Source organism: Canis lupus, chromosome 5 (genome assembly GCF_048164855.1).
Source record: "Canis lupus baileyi chromosome 5, mCanLup2.hap1, whole genome shotgun sequence".
NCBI lineage: Eukaryota > Metazoa > Chordata > Mammalia > Carnivora > Canidae > Canis > Canis lupus.
This window is the reverse complement of record NC_132842.1, coordinates 2832269-2847917: the sequence shown is the minus strand read 5'-3', so window position 1 is coordinate 2847917 and position 15649 is coordinate 2832269. Positions and strand designations below refer to the sequence as shown.

General features: G+C 34.2%; 1 protein-coding gene across 5 annotated transcripts in view; it reads right to left on the bottom strand.

The window, feature by feature from the left end:
- Window positions 1–15649, bottom strand: part of CCNY (cyclin Y) — a 334546-nt gene that overhangs the window by 292387 nt on the left and 26510 nt on the right. For 2 of the 5 annotated variants that reach the window (XM_072825247.1, XM_072825252.1), the window contains exon 3: window positions 7374–7407. The exons of the other annotated variants lie outside the window; for them this stretch is intronic. The gene's annotated coding sequence lies outside the window, so the exon portion shown is untranslated. The remainder of the gene's footprint in view (window positions 1–7373; window positions 7408–15649) is intronic. 5 annotated transcript variants of the gene reach the window in all.

Genomic DNA, 15649 nt, shown 5'->3' with positions numbered 1-15649 from the left:
CATATGTGGAATTTAAGGAATAAAACAGATGAACATATGAGAAGAAAGAAAAGAGAGAGGGAAACAAATCCTAAGAGACTCTTTTTTTTTTTTTTTTTTCTAAGAGACTCTTAACTGTAGAAAACAAACTGAGAATTGTGTTGAGGGTGGTGGCTGGGGGAGGGGCTAAATGGGTGATGAGTATTAAGGAGGACACTTGTCATGAGTACTGTGTGTTATATGCAAAGTGATGAATCACTAAAGTCTACACCTGAAATCAATTTTGTATACGCTAACTAACTAGAATTTAAATAAAAACTTGAAATAAACAGAAAAATAAAAAACAGACAAAAAAAAAAAACACCCCAAAATATCTGAGGAAAAAACTGACAAAAATGAAAAAGACAAATCCACAATTAGAGTTGGATATTTCAGCACCTCCATAATTAATAGAAATAGCAGATCGAAAAACAGATATGAATATAGAAAACTTGAATAATCCTTTCACATAAGTGGATCTAATTATCTTTTAAAGAACACTTCACCCAGCAATGGCAGACTTTGCAGTGTTATCAGTGCCAATGGGACATTTGTCATATGCTGAGCCATAAAAGTAGTCTCCATAAACTCAACAGGATAGAAATCACATAGAGCCCTTACAAAATGCAATTTAGTTAGAAATCAATAACTAAAGATAACTATAAAGCACAAAATATTTGGAAATTAAATAAACCATAGTCAAAAAAGAAATTGTAAGAACAATGAGAAAATATTTCTACAAAATCTGTGGGATGTACTTAGCTAAAGTTATGCTTTAGAGAAAAAAAGCATTAGGTATTTATATTAAAAAAGAAGATCAAGGGGCAAGTGGGTGGTAAGTGCTGGACTCTCAGTTTCAGCTCAGGTCATGATCTTGCAGTTGTGTTTGAGCCTGAAGTCAGGCTCTTTGCTCAATGTGGAGTCTGCTTCAAATTCTCATTCCCTCCCACTCTGTTCCTCCTCCTGTTCACTCACAATCTCTCTCTTTCTAAAATACATTTTAAAAATATTTTTCAACGACAAATACATAAATAATTAAGAAGACCTAAAATCAATTACCTTAGATCCCATCTTAGAAAAATAGAAGGAAGAAACAATAAAGATTATATTGGAAATTAATGAAGCCAAAACCAGACAAAAATAGAGAAAATCAATCAAAAGAACCACTTCTTTGAAAAGATCAATAAGTTTGGTAAACCTTGGGGCACCTGGGTGGCTCAGTGATTGAGGTTGGCCTTTGGCTCAGGTCGTGATCCTGGGGTCTTGGGATCAAGTCCCACATTGGGCTCCCCAAAGGGACCCTGCTTCTCCCTCTGCCTATGTCTCTGCCTCTCTGTTTCTCTCATGAATAAATAAATAAAATCTTAAAAAAAAAAAAAAGTGGAGGGGATCCCTGGGTGGTGCAGCGGTTTAGCGCCTGCCTTTGGCCCAGGGCGTGATCCTGGAGACCCGGGATCGAATCCCACATCGGGCTCCCGGTGCATGGAGCCTGCTTCTCCCTCTGCCTATGTCTCTGCCTCTCTCTCTCTCTCTCTCTGTGACTAACATAAATAAAAAATATATATATATAAAAAAAAAAGTGGAGCTTTGTGCAGTGGCAATATCATAGCCAATGAGGTTTATCGATTATTGCTAATTGAAAAAAAATTGGTAAACCTCTAGCTAGATTAGTCAAAAAAATGAATTAGAAAGTAAACTGTTAATACCAAGAATTAAGGAAGCAGCACCATCACAGATTCTCCAGAAATAAAATAAGAAATATTAATAATATATTAGTATATTTAACAATTCAGATAGTACTTATGATAGACTAGACAATTCCATGAAAGATAGAGATTACCAAATTAACACAGAAAGAAATAAAAATCTGAACGTTCCTATCTTCTGAAGAAATAGAATCCTTAATTTCAAATTTCCACAAAGAATTCAGGTTCAGGTGGCTTTATTATAAAATTCAATCAAACATTTGAGGAAGAAACACCAATTTAACCCAAACACTTTTACATGCAAAAGAATGAAGTTGGATGCTTACCTTATACCATATACAAAATTTAATTCAAAGTGAATCAAGGGCAGTAATTTCTTGGATATGACACTAAAAAGCGCAGACAACAAAATTAAAAATAGATAAATTGAACTACATCAAAATTAAAAACTTTTATGCATCAAAGAACATGATCGACAGAGTGAAAATGCAACCCACAGAATAGGAGAAAATATATGTAAATAATACATCTAGTAAGGGGTTAATATTTTATATATATATATATATATATATATATATATATATATATAAAGAATTCCAACAGTTGAAAAAAAAGGAATGATTTTGAAAATGGGCAAAGGACTTGAGAAGATGTTACTCTCTTTTTTAAATTTTATTTATTTATTTATTTATTTATTCATTTATTTTATTTTTTATTGGTGTTCAATTTGCCAACATATAGAAAAACACCCAGTGCTCATCCCATCAAGTGCCCCCCTCAGTGCCCATCACCCAGTCACCCCACCCCACCCCACCTCCCTTTCTACCACCCCTTGTTCTTTTCCCAGAGTTAGGAGTCTCTCATGTTCTGTCTCCCTTTCTGATATTTCCCACTCAATTTTTCTCCTTTCCCCTTTATTCCCTTTCACTATTTTTTATATTACCCAAATGAGTAAGACCATATAATGTTTGTCCTTCTCCGATTGACTTATTTCACTCAGCATAATACACTCCAGTTCCATCCATGTCGAAGCAAATGGTGGGTATTTGTCGTTTCTAATGGCTGGGTAATATTCCTTTGTATACATATACCACATGAGAAGGTGTTACTCTCAAAAAGATTTGCAAATACCCAAAAACACATGAAAAGATGCTCAACATCACTAATCATTAGGGAAATGCAAATCAAAACCACAATGTCATCTCACATCCATTATGATGGCTATTATTACAAACAAACAAAAAATACCCAACCAAGTGTTGATGAGGATGTGGAAAAATTAGAACCCTTGTGCACTATTGATGAGAATATTATTTTATATTAAAATATAAGTATGTACTATTTTGTACAGCCACTATGTAAACAGTTCTTTAAAAAATAAATGACACAATAACCATATAATCCACCAATTCCACTTCAGGGTTTATATCCCCAAAGAATTGAAAGCAGAGACCAAAACACATATTTTGCACCCTTGTTATTCTGCATTATTCACATGAGCCAAATGTGGAAACAACCTAAAGATCCATCAACAAATGAATGGATAAACAAAATGTGGTACAAAATATGGTAGTGTATAAATACTATGAAATATTATTCAGGTATAAAAAGGAAAAGGGATTCTGGGGGCACCTGGGGGGCTCCATCAGTTAAAAATCTGCCTTCAGCTCAGATCATGATCTCAGGGTCCTGGGAATGAGCCCCACATCAGGCCTGCTGCTCTGCAGGGAGTCTGCTTCTCCCCACTCCCCACTAATGTTATTTTTCTCTCTTCTCTCACAAGTAAATAAATAAAAATAAATTAAAAAAAAAAGAGTTCTAACACATGCTTCAACATGGATGAACCTTGAGGACATTGTATTACATGACATTAGCCAGTCACAAAAGGACAAATACTGTATGAGTCCACTTATATGAGTAACCTAGAGTCATAAAATTCAGAGATGGAAAGTGGAACAATAATTGCCAGGATCTTGGGGGAGAGGAAGATCAGAAATTGTTATTTAATAGGTACAGAGTTTCAATTTTGCAAAATGAGAAGCTTTCTGTAGATGGATGTAGATGATTGTACAACAATATGGTTGTACTAAAATGCCAACTGAACTGTACACATAAAAATGGTTAAGATGGTAAATTTTATGCTTTGTGTATTTTATCACAATTTTTAAAAATCAGTCAAGCGCATGAAAAGGTACCAAGCTTTATTAGTCGTCAGAGAAACAAGAATTGAAAATACAATATCACTGCAGCAACTTGAATGGCTAAAATTTGAAAGACTGACAGTAACAAATGCTGGTGAGTTGTAGAACAACTAGAACTCCTCCATACATTGCTGGTAGGAATGTAAAATGTTACAATCACTTTGAAAACAAATGTCAAAAGTATAAAGCCAAAATATAAGCAATTCTACTTATTTATTCAAGAAAAATGTAAATATATGTCTATATAGAACTTGTACATAAATATTCTTAGCAACTTTCTTGATAATTTTCAAAAACTGGAAATAACCCAAATGTTCATCAACAGACAACTGGATAAACAAATTATGCTATGAGGAAACAGTGTAATACTACTCAACAATAAAAAGAAATAAACTTTACTACATGCAGCAACATTGATAAATCTCAGAAACATCCTGAATGAAAGAGGCCAAACATAAAAGTATATTTCAGTAAAATTCTAGAAGACATAGTTGGGGTTGAGATTATTGAAAAAGGACAGATTAGAGAAATGATCTTTATCTTAAATATGGTGATGATAGAAATGTTCTATATCTTAAATATGCTGTGGTTGTATTTGTCAAGCTCATTGAAAGGTTCACCTAAAATGGATGCACATATTTTAGTTTAATTACACTTCAGTAAATCTCATTAAAATAAACCACTCAGGGGATCCCTGGGTGGCGCAGCGGTTTAGCGCCTGCCTTTGGCCCAGGGCGCGATCCTGGAGACCCGGAATCGAGTCCCACGTCCGGCTCCCGGTGCATGGAGTCTGCTTCTCCCTCTGCCTATGTCTCTGCCTCTCTCTCTCTGTGTGACTATCATAAATAAATTTTAAAAATTTAAAAAAATAAAATAAAATAAACCACTCAATTCCATACCCAGGATTATTACCATTAATGTTATGTGTTAAAATTTAGATCTACTTATATACTTTTTATATATTATAAAAATAAAAGTATCCTCTCTAGAATTAAAAAACAAAGCAAAGGGGCACCTAAGGTAGCTCAGTTAATTAAGCATCTGACTCTTGATTTCTGCTCAGGTCATAATCTCAGGATCCTGAGATAGAGCCCTGCATCTGGATCTGCCTGAGCATGCAGCCTGTTTGAGAGTCTCTCCCTCTGCCCCTCTCCCCTTGGGTCATGCTCACTCTTCCTCTCTCTCTCTCAAAAGAAAAAAAAAAAAGCAAAAAATGCTTCTGGAATGGTGACATGAAGAGCTCCATGCACCTGTTCCCAGTGAAACACCATAACTGGCAAAAATTGTAATTGTCCTAAGGGAAAATATCAAATAAAGAAACACTCTTCTTTAAAAATCTATTAAATCTCTGTAAGAACAGCATGACTCTGTGGCACTTGAGCTATGGCCTTCTACCTCCTTTGGACATTGTGTAGAACAACAGAGCATCATCAGCTAGCAGTTAGTGAAGACTAACAGTTGTGTGTAATATCAAATGAAGTAGACAGCTTAACAAGGAAGCTATGATGACAATGTCACACCAAATAGAAAATGTCTATAAAGATAAGGAAATTATTTTTAAAAACAAATGGAAATTTTAGAGTTGAAAATTACAATAATCAAATGAAAAATGACTAGAGGAACTCAATAGTAGATTTAAAGTGGCAGAAGAAATAATTAATGAACTTGAAGATAGGAAGATATATTATGAGGTCCAAGGAATAGAAAGAAAATAGAATGAAGAATAATGAACAGAGAAATGTAGGATACCCCCTTTTTTTTAAGTTTTAGTTTAAATTCCAGTTAGTTACCATATAGTATAATATTAGTTTCAGGTGTACAATACAGTGATTCAACACTTCCATACAGCACCTGCTGTTTATCATAAGTGCATTCCTTAATCCCCCATCACCTATTTCCGCCATCTTCCCAGCCATCTCCCTTCTGGGAACTATTAGCTTTTTCTCTATACTTAAGAATCTGTTTCTCAGTTTGACACTTTCTCTCCCCACCCTTTGCTCATTTGTTTTGTTTCTTAAATTACACATATAAGTAGATAAAGAAGATGTGGTATTTGTCTTCCCCCAACAGACTTATTTCACTTAGCATAATACTCTCTAGCTCTTCCATGTCATTGCAAATGGCAAGATTTCATTCTTTTTATGGCTAATATTCTACTGTATATAGACCACATCTTCTTTATTCATCCATCAATTGGTGGATACTTGGACTGTTTCCATAATTTGGCTATTGTAGATAATGCTGCTGTAAACATAGAAGTGCATGTATCTCTTTAAATTTGTGTTTTTGCATTCTTTGGGTAAATACTTAATAGTGTGATTGCTGGATCATAGGGTAATTCTATTTTTAGCTTTTTGAGGAAACTCCATACTCTTTTCGGAAGTGGCTTCACCAGATTCAACCCCACCAACAGGGCAAGAGGGTTGCCCTTTCTTGTGGGATACCATTAAGTAAGGGAAGTACCAGAAGGAGAGGGGAAAGGAGCAGGGAAAAAACTAGACAAAATGATGACGTGAAAACACCCCAAATTTGATTTTTAAAAAACTTGCACACCTAAGAAGCTCAAAGAACTCAAATAAACGCAGGATGTTTCACATCTGGAAACATCATAGGAAAAATGCTGAAAGCCAAAGACAAGGAGAAAATTTCTAAAGCAGCAAGAGTTAAATGACTCGTCACTTACAAGGGTACTCTAATAAGATTAACAATTTTTTTTTTCAGAAATAATGGAGACCAGAAGGTAGTGGGATAACACATTACAAGTATTGAAAGAAAAACAAATCCAACCAAAAATCTTTTTTTTTTTTTAAGATTTTATTTATTTATTCATGAGAGACATAGGCAGAGGGAGAAGCAGGCTCCCTGTGTGGAGTCAAATGTGAGACTTGATCCCAGGACCCCCAGGATCATGATCTGAGCCAAAGGCAGAGACTCAACCACTGAACCACCCAGGTGCCCCCAATCAAAAATCTTCTACCCAGAAAAACAATTTTTAAAATGAAGGTGAAATAAAGACATTTACAGGTAAATGAAAAACTGCTTGCAGAGCTGCCTTATAATAAATACTAAGTTAGTAAGGAAACTTCTTCAGGCTAAATGCAAGTGACACAAGACAGCACTTCATATCCACATAACAAGACAAGAGTACTAAAAAAGGTAATTATGTAATTATGAAAGACAGTATAAATATATATATTTCTGTGCTTTTCTTCTCTTAACTGATTAAATAGCTATTATATGAATAATACGTATATAACATATTATTAAACCCATAACATATAGAAATATATTTGCCCATAATAGCAAAAAAAAAAGAAGGTATATGGGATAAAAGCTGTATTGGAGTAAGGAAATGATATCAGATGGCAACTCAAATCTGTAGGAGCAATGAAGTGAACCAGAAATTGTAAATATTAAAGTTAATATATCAAAGTCTATAAATACATACTTGCTTTTTTCTTTTCTCAGCTCCTTTAATAGACCTAAAAGTACACAAAGTAATAATTGTAGCATTATATTATTGGATGTGTAACATATATAGATTTGATATATACAATAACAGCACCAAAAAGGAAAAAGGGAATAGAGCTATAGTCATATCTATATCTCACTGGAATTAAGTGAATATAAGTCTAAAGTAGGTTCTAATAAGTTAAGATGTATTTGGTAAACCCTAGAGAAACAAACAAAGAGATAGTAAAGGAAGAACAGAGGAACAAAAATGATGAGACATAAAAAACAAAATATAAAGTAGTATATGTAATTTCAATTGTATCCATATAAATTAAACGTGAGTATATCATCAATCAATAAAATAGCCAAAACTGTCAGACTGGGGGGAAAATTCAACTATATATTGTCACCAGAGATTGATTGATTGATTGATTGATTGATTGATTGATTTTATTTATTTTTGAGAGAGAGAAAGCACATGGGGTTGAAGGGGCAGAGGTAGAGAGAGAGAGGATCTTTAGCAGGCTCCACAGCCAGTGTAGAGCCTGATGCAGGACTCTATCTCACAACCCTGATATTGTGATCTGAACCTAAATCAAAAGTTGGACACTTAACCAACTGAACTGCCCAGGTGCTCCCAGAGATACATCGTATATTCAAAGATACAAATAGATTGAAGTAAAAGGGTGGAAGAAAGATATATTATAAAACAGCAATCATAAGAAAGCAGGAGAGGCTAAAATAGATTAGAAATTAAGAGGAACATTTTGTAATGATAAAAGACTCAACCTATCAGGAATATACAACAATTATAAACATATATGTACTTAACAACAGAGCCACCAAAATGCAAAAGCTGACAGAATTGAAGGGGAATATAGACAATTTGACAATAATAGAGACTTTAATACTCTCCTTTCAATAACAGAACTAGAAAGAAGATAAACAAGGAAATAGAGATTTCAATATTTATGAACCAACTATACTTAAAAGACCTTTATAGACCAAACAATAGCAGAATCTCTCAAGTCCATTCACCAAGATAGATCATTGCCAGAATATAAACAAGTATCAATGATTTTTTATTTTAAATTATATAAAGGACGTTCTACAACCATAATAGAGTGAAAAAGGGAAATCAATAACAAAAAGAAATTGGGGACTCACAAACATGTAGAAATAGAACAATATATTCCCAAATAACTAATGAATCAAAATAGAAATCACAAGGAAGATAATAAAACACTTTGAGATGAGTCAAAATGAAGAAAATTTACCAAAACTTATGTAATGCAACTAAAACGGTATTTGGAGGGAAATAAACAACAAATTTAAAAAGAAAAATATCTTAAATCGCTAACTTCCGCTTGAAGACAGTGGGAACAAAAGCAAACTAAACCTAAAGCAAACAAAAGGAAGGAAATAATAAAGATTAAAGCATGGATAAGCAAAATGGAAAATAGAAAGACAACACAGAAAAATTTAAAAGACTGATTTGGTTCTTTGAAAAGAAAACAAAATTGAAAAAAAAAAAGAAAAGAAAACAAAATTGACAAATGTTTAGCTAGTCTGACCACACAAAAAGCAAAAAGAAGGAAAAAGGCTCAGATTTACATAATAAAAAATGAAAGGAGGAGCAATACTGCAGACAGAAATTTTAAAAGATTATAAGGAATACTATGAATAACTGTATGCCAATAAATAATGTAGAAGAAATAGACAAATGCTTAAAAGAGATACTGAAATTGAATCAAGAAGAAATAGAAAACTTGAATAGACCTGTAATAAATAAAGAAATTGAATATAATTAGAAAACTACCACAATAAATATACCAGACATAGATATCTTCACTGATGAATTCTATCAAACATTTAAATAAGGATTAGTACTAATTCTCTTTATATACATATATATATATTTTTTTATTTATACACAGTGGAATATTATTTAGCCATCCAAAAAAAGAAATAAATTTTGCCATTTGCAACGACATGGATGGAACTAGAGGATATCATGCTAAGTGAAATAAGTCAGAGAAAGACAAATACCATATGACTTCACTCGTATGTGGAATTGAAGAAACAAAACTGATGAACATAGGGGAAGGGGGGGGGATAAAATAAGGTAAAAACAGAGAGGGAGATAAACCATAAGAGACTCTTGAACATAGGAAACAAACTGAGGGTCGCTGGAAGGGAGGTGGGTGAGGGGCTGGGGTAAATGGGTGATGGGCATTGAGGAGGGCGCTTGTTGCCATGGGCACAGGGTGTTATATGCAAGTGATGAATCACTAAATTCTACCCCTGGAGCTAATAATATGCTATATGTTAACTAGCTTGAATTGAAATAAAATCTAAAAAAATACCAATTCTTCCCAGGCTTTTCCAAAAAAATAAAAGAGGATAAAACACTTTCCAAATCATTTTATCACGCCATTACACTGAGGCCAAAACCGGAAAAAGACCTCATGAGAAAAGAAAACTGAAGACCAATATCTTTTCTGAAAATAGATGCAAAATTCTACAACAAAACACTAGCAAATTGAAACAAACATTTTAAAAGAATTAAGCACCATCATCAAGTGGAATTTATCCCAGAAATGCAAAGGTGGCTTCACATCTTAAAATCACTTAATGTAATACATATCATACAATTAAGGGCAAAAACCACATAATCATCTCAATAGATGTAGAAAAAGCATTTGGGAAAATTTAAAAATTAAAAAAAAAAAACAAAACACTTAAACAAGAAATAGAAGGGAACTTCTTTTTTTTTTTTTTTTTTAAGATTTTATTTATTTATTCATGAGAGACTGTTGTGCCCAAGATCGCGAATCCGAGAAACCACCAAGGAGCCGACACCGATGCAAACACACGAGGGTTTATTTACAAGCTCGAGCCTGGGTCCAAGTGTACCCGACACAGCGGAGCAGGGACTTGGACGCTGAGACTAAGAGCCTTAGCAACTTTATAGGGGCCGGTGGCCAATGGGATACGCAGAAAGTTGCACAGTCATGCTGGTCCACTGAGCCGGATTTCCATTAGGGTGTGCCCTGGTCTTTTGTTTTGTTTTGTTTTGTTTGTTTGTTTGTTTGTTTTTGGAAGCTGGATGTCCTGGTCTTTGACTAGGGCGGGGCAGTGCCCTAAGTAATAAGCAGGTCAGCACAAGGCGGGTGTAGCCCAAAATAGAGTCAGTCCTGCTCTGCTTGTCCAGGGGTAGGAGATTTTGTTAAATTTCCTGGGTCCCACAAGACACAGAGAGAGAGAGAGAGAGAGAGAGAGGCAGAGACACAGGCAGAGGGAGAAGCAGGCTCCATTCAGGGAGCCGGATGTAGGACTCAATCCCAGGTCTCCAGGATCATGCCCTGGGTCGAAGGCAGTGCTTAATCGCTGAGCCACCCGGGTTACCCAAAGGGAACTTCTTTAACCTAATAAATAGCATCTCCAAAAAATGCACAGCTAGCTTCATATTTAATGGTAAGAGATTAAATACTTTCACTTTAAGATCAGGAATAAGACAAAAATATCTCCTTTTACCACTTCTACTCAATATTGTACTGGAGGTTCTAGTCATGGCAATTACCCAAAATAAAGATATAAAAGGCATCCAGGGGATCCCTGGGTGGCGCAGCGGTTTGGCGCCTGCCTTTGGCCCAGGGCGCAATCCTGGAGACTCGGGATCGAATCCCACGTCGAAGCAGCATGGACCCTGCTTCTCCCTCTGCCTACGTCTTTGCCTCTCTCTCTCTCTCTCTGTGTGACTATCATAAATAAATTTTTAAAAAAGGCATCCAGATTGGGAAGACAGTAAAATGATCTCTGTTAGCGGATGAAATTATTTTTATGTAGAAATTCTAAAAAAACTCACTAAAAAAAATTAAAACTAGTAAATGAGTTCAGCAAGATGGCAGGATACAAGATCAATATGCAAAACTCAACTGTATGTATATACATTTCTGATGACTAATCTGAAAATGAAACTAAGAAAGTAATTCCATTTACAGTAGCATGCAAAGAAATAAAATACTGAGGAATAAATTTTAATAAGAGAAATGTAAAACTTATACTTTAAAAATCATAAAACATTGTTGAAAAATTAAAGATGATCTAAATAGATGGAAAATAACCCACATACATGGATTAAAAGACTTAATATTGTTAAGATGGCATTACTCACAAATTAATCTATAGATTCAATGTATTTACTATAATTCCAGCTGATTTCTTTGCAGAAATTGGCAAGGTGATGCTAAAATTCATATGGAAATTTAAAGGACCCAGATAGCTGAAACAATCTTGAAAAACAAGAACAAATTTAAAGAGCACACACTTCCCAACTCAAAACTTATTAGAAAGCTAAGTAGTCAAGACCGTGTGGTTCTGACATAATGACCCACATTGAAAGTCCATAAATAAACCTTCACATTTACAAGGAATTGATTTTTGACTATGGGTCCACAACAATTCAGTGAGGAAAAGTATAGTCTTTTTAACAAAGTGTGCTGGGACAACCAAAAGTCACATGCAAAAGAATATACATTGGATCCCCTATCTCATACCATGTACAAAAACTAACCACGAATAAATCAAAGACGTAAGTGTAAGAGCTGTAAGTATAAAACTCTTAAAGGAAAAAACAGGAGTAAGTCTTCATAATTTTAAATTAGGCAATGGGTTCTGGAAGATACGACACTGTAAGTATGGACAACAAAAGAAAAAATAAATTGAACATTATAAAAATTAAAAACTCTCATCCTTCAAAAAATTAAAAATAAACTAAAACTCTTGTGTTTCAAAGGATATCATCAAGAAACTGAAAAGACAATTCACAAAATGAAGAAAATTTGCAAGTTATATATCTGATAAAGCACTTATATCAGCTATTAGGGAAATGCAAATCAAAACCACAATGAGATGCCACCTCACACCCAGTAAGATAGCTACAACGCTAAAGATAATAACAAAGATGGTGTAAATGTAGAGAAATTGGACCCTTCCCCACACTACCATTGAGAATGTAAAACGGTACAGCCTCTTTGAGAAGCAGCCAAGTAGTCTTCAAGATCAAACTGCATGGCCCAGCAGTTTACTCCTAATATACACCTAAGAGAAATGAAAACCTACATATACAATAATTTGTGCACAAATACTATAGTAGCATTGTTCCTAAGAGACGAAAGTGGCAACAACACCAACAACTGATAAATGATTAAATAAAATGTGGTCTAGCTATATAATGGAATATTACTGGGCCATACAAATAAATGAAGTACTAATGCACCTTCTTGGGTAAATCTTAAAAACTTTAGTATAAGTAAAAGAAGCCAGTTTCAAAAGACCACACATTTACATGAAATGTCCAGAATTGCCAAATCTATACAGAAAAAAAAGTGGATTATTGTGTGTCCCTGGCTGGAAGAGTAGAGAGTAAATGTGAAGTGACTAATTATAGATGAGGGTTTCTTTTTGAAGTGTTGAAATGTTCTAAAATTGATTGTGGTGATATGTGTACAACTCTGAGAACATACTAAAGACCATTGAATCATTCACTTTAAATGAATAAATTATATGGTATGTGAAATATATCTCAATAGAGACATTATGCAAAAAAAATCTATTAAAGAGTCAATGAAATTCACCACATTAGCATAATAGAAGAGAAAAATATGATTTTCTCAATACATGAAAAGCAAAGCAAATTTAACACGATTTTATGGTATAAAAAAACAAAGCCACGTTCTTAATCAACAAGTAATTCAAAGAATTTTTTTTTGACCTGATAAAAGACATCTACAACAAACAAAAAACCAGCAACAACTAAAACCCAAAAAAGCCTAAAATAAAACCTACCTAATGGTGAAGCTACCAAATGCTTTCACCCTAAGACTGACAATAAAGTGGACATTTACCTTCACCACTTCTCCATTTTTCTAGAGGGCCTCTCTAGTGTAAAAGTAAGAAAAAGAAAGGCTCAAAAGTTAAAAAGAAAGAAGTAAAACTATCTTTATTTACAGGGACATATTTGTGTATGAAGGCAATCCTAAGGAATGTACAAAAAGGCTTATAGGGCTAATAAGTTATATAAACAAGATCACCTGATACAAGGTCAATATAGAAAAAGCCTATTATATTTTTACATACAAGCAACAAATAATTAGAAAATTAATATTAACATCATTTATAATAATATGCAAAATGAAATAGGGATAAATTTAACATCATATGTGCAAGATCTATACAGTGAAAACATTTTTTTCCTTTGAAAACTCGAACATTTCTGAGCAAAAATTTAAAAGACCTCAGTAATGAAGAGGTATCTATGTTCATGGGTTGGAAAATAGCACCTTAATCCATAGATTTCGTGCAATCTCTATCACAGTTCCAGAAGGATTTTTGAAATTGAAAAGCTGATTCTAAAATTTATATTGAAATCCAAAGGACCTAAAGTAGTTAAAATAGTTTGGAAGAAGGACAAAGTTGGAGGTCTTACACTGCCTGATTTTAAGACTTACTATAGGGATCCCTGGGTGGTGCAGCGGTTTGGCGCCTGCCTTTGGCCCAGGGCGCGATCCTGGAGACCCGGGATCAAATCCCATGTCAGGCTCCGGGTGCATGGAGCCTGCTTCTCCCTCTGCCTGTGTACACTCTGCCTCTCTCTCTCTGTGACTATCATAAATAAATAAAAATTAAAAAAAAAAAAAAGACTTACTATAAAGCTACAATAATCAGGAAAGTGAAGGACCTCCTGGGTGGCTCAGTTGGTTAAGCGTCTGCCTTCAGTTCAGGTCATGATCCTGCCTGGGGTCCTGGGAGAGAGCCATGCATTGGGGCTCCCTACTCAGTGAGGAGTCTGCTTCTGCCATTCCCCTTGCTTGTGCTCTCTTGTGTGTGTGCTCTCTCTCTATCAAATATATAAATAAAATCCTTAAAAAATAAAAATTTAAAAAATCAAGAAAATGAGGAAAAATCCAGAAATATATTTATGCATTGGTGGATATTTGATTTTGTCAATTGATTTTCCATAAAGTTTGCAAAGTTATTTAATTTTTCACAAAGTTTGCAAAGTAGCTGACACAACTGGATATTCTTATGAAAACAAAACAAAACCCTTGAACTTCTCACTCCACACACAAAATTTAACTCAGAATGGCTTATATACCTAAATGTAAGAACTAAAACTATAAAACTTCTAGGAGCAACTTTGGAGAAAATCTTTGCAATCTTCAGATAAGCGAAGACTTCTTAAAGGACACAAAAAGCACAAACCATAAAGAAATTTTATATGGACTTTACCAGAATTTAAAACTTCTCCCCATCAAAAGATAGTATTAAAGAAATAAAAAGGCAAGCCACAGACTACAAAAAAATATTCATAATACATATATCTGACAGATGATTCATTACCTGAATATATAGAAAAACTTTTTTTAACTCAAAACAACCCAAATAAAAAAATCTAAAAGAAATCTAATAGAAAATCTAGAAATGAATCATAAGCACATGAAAGGATGCTCAATGTCCAGTCATCAGGAAAATTGAAATCAAAACCATAAGAAGATTCACTACCCACTCACTAGAATAGCTAAATTTTTAAAAAGACTACCAATACCAACTCTCAGTAACTTATATGTAGCAAGTGCAATCCTTATAATATTGATGGTGGCATGTAAATAATACATTCATTTTGGAAATAGTTTAATATTTCTTATAGAGTAAAAAATGTGTTTACCATAAGGCCCAGCAATCAAATACCAATTGTAGGTATTTACCCAAGAGAAGTGAAAACACATCCACACACTTTCACATGAATATTCATATCAATTTTACTCATAATATTTAACACCTAGAAACAACCCAAAAGTTCATCAAAAAATGAAAAATATGATCAAATTGTGGTATATTCACAAAATAGAATATATGTCAGCAACAAAAAAGAATGAACTACTGGAACACTCAGCAATATGGGCAAATCCCTCAAATATTATGCCAAATGAAAGAAACTATTCAAAAAAGAGTACACACTAAATGGTTCCATTTGCATGAAGTTTTATTTTTTTTTATTTTTTAAAAGATTTTATTTATTTATTGATGAGAATAATGAGGCAGAGACACAGGCAGAGGGAGAAGCAGGCTCCATGCAGGGAGCCCAACATGGGACTTGATCCTGGGTCTCCAGGATCACACCCTGGGCTGAAGGCGGTGCTAAACCACTGAGCTACCAGGGCTGCCACATTTGTATGCAGTTTTAGAACTGGCAAAGTTAATCTGATA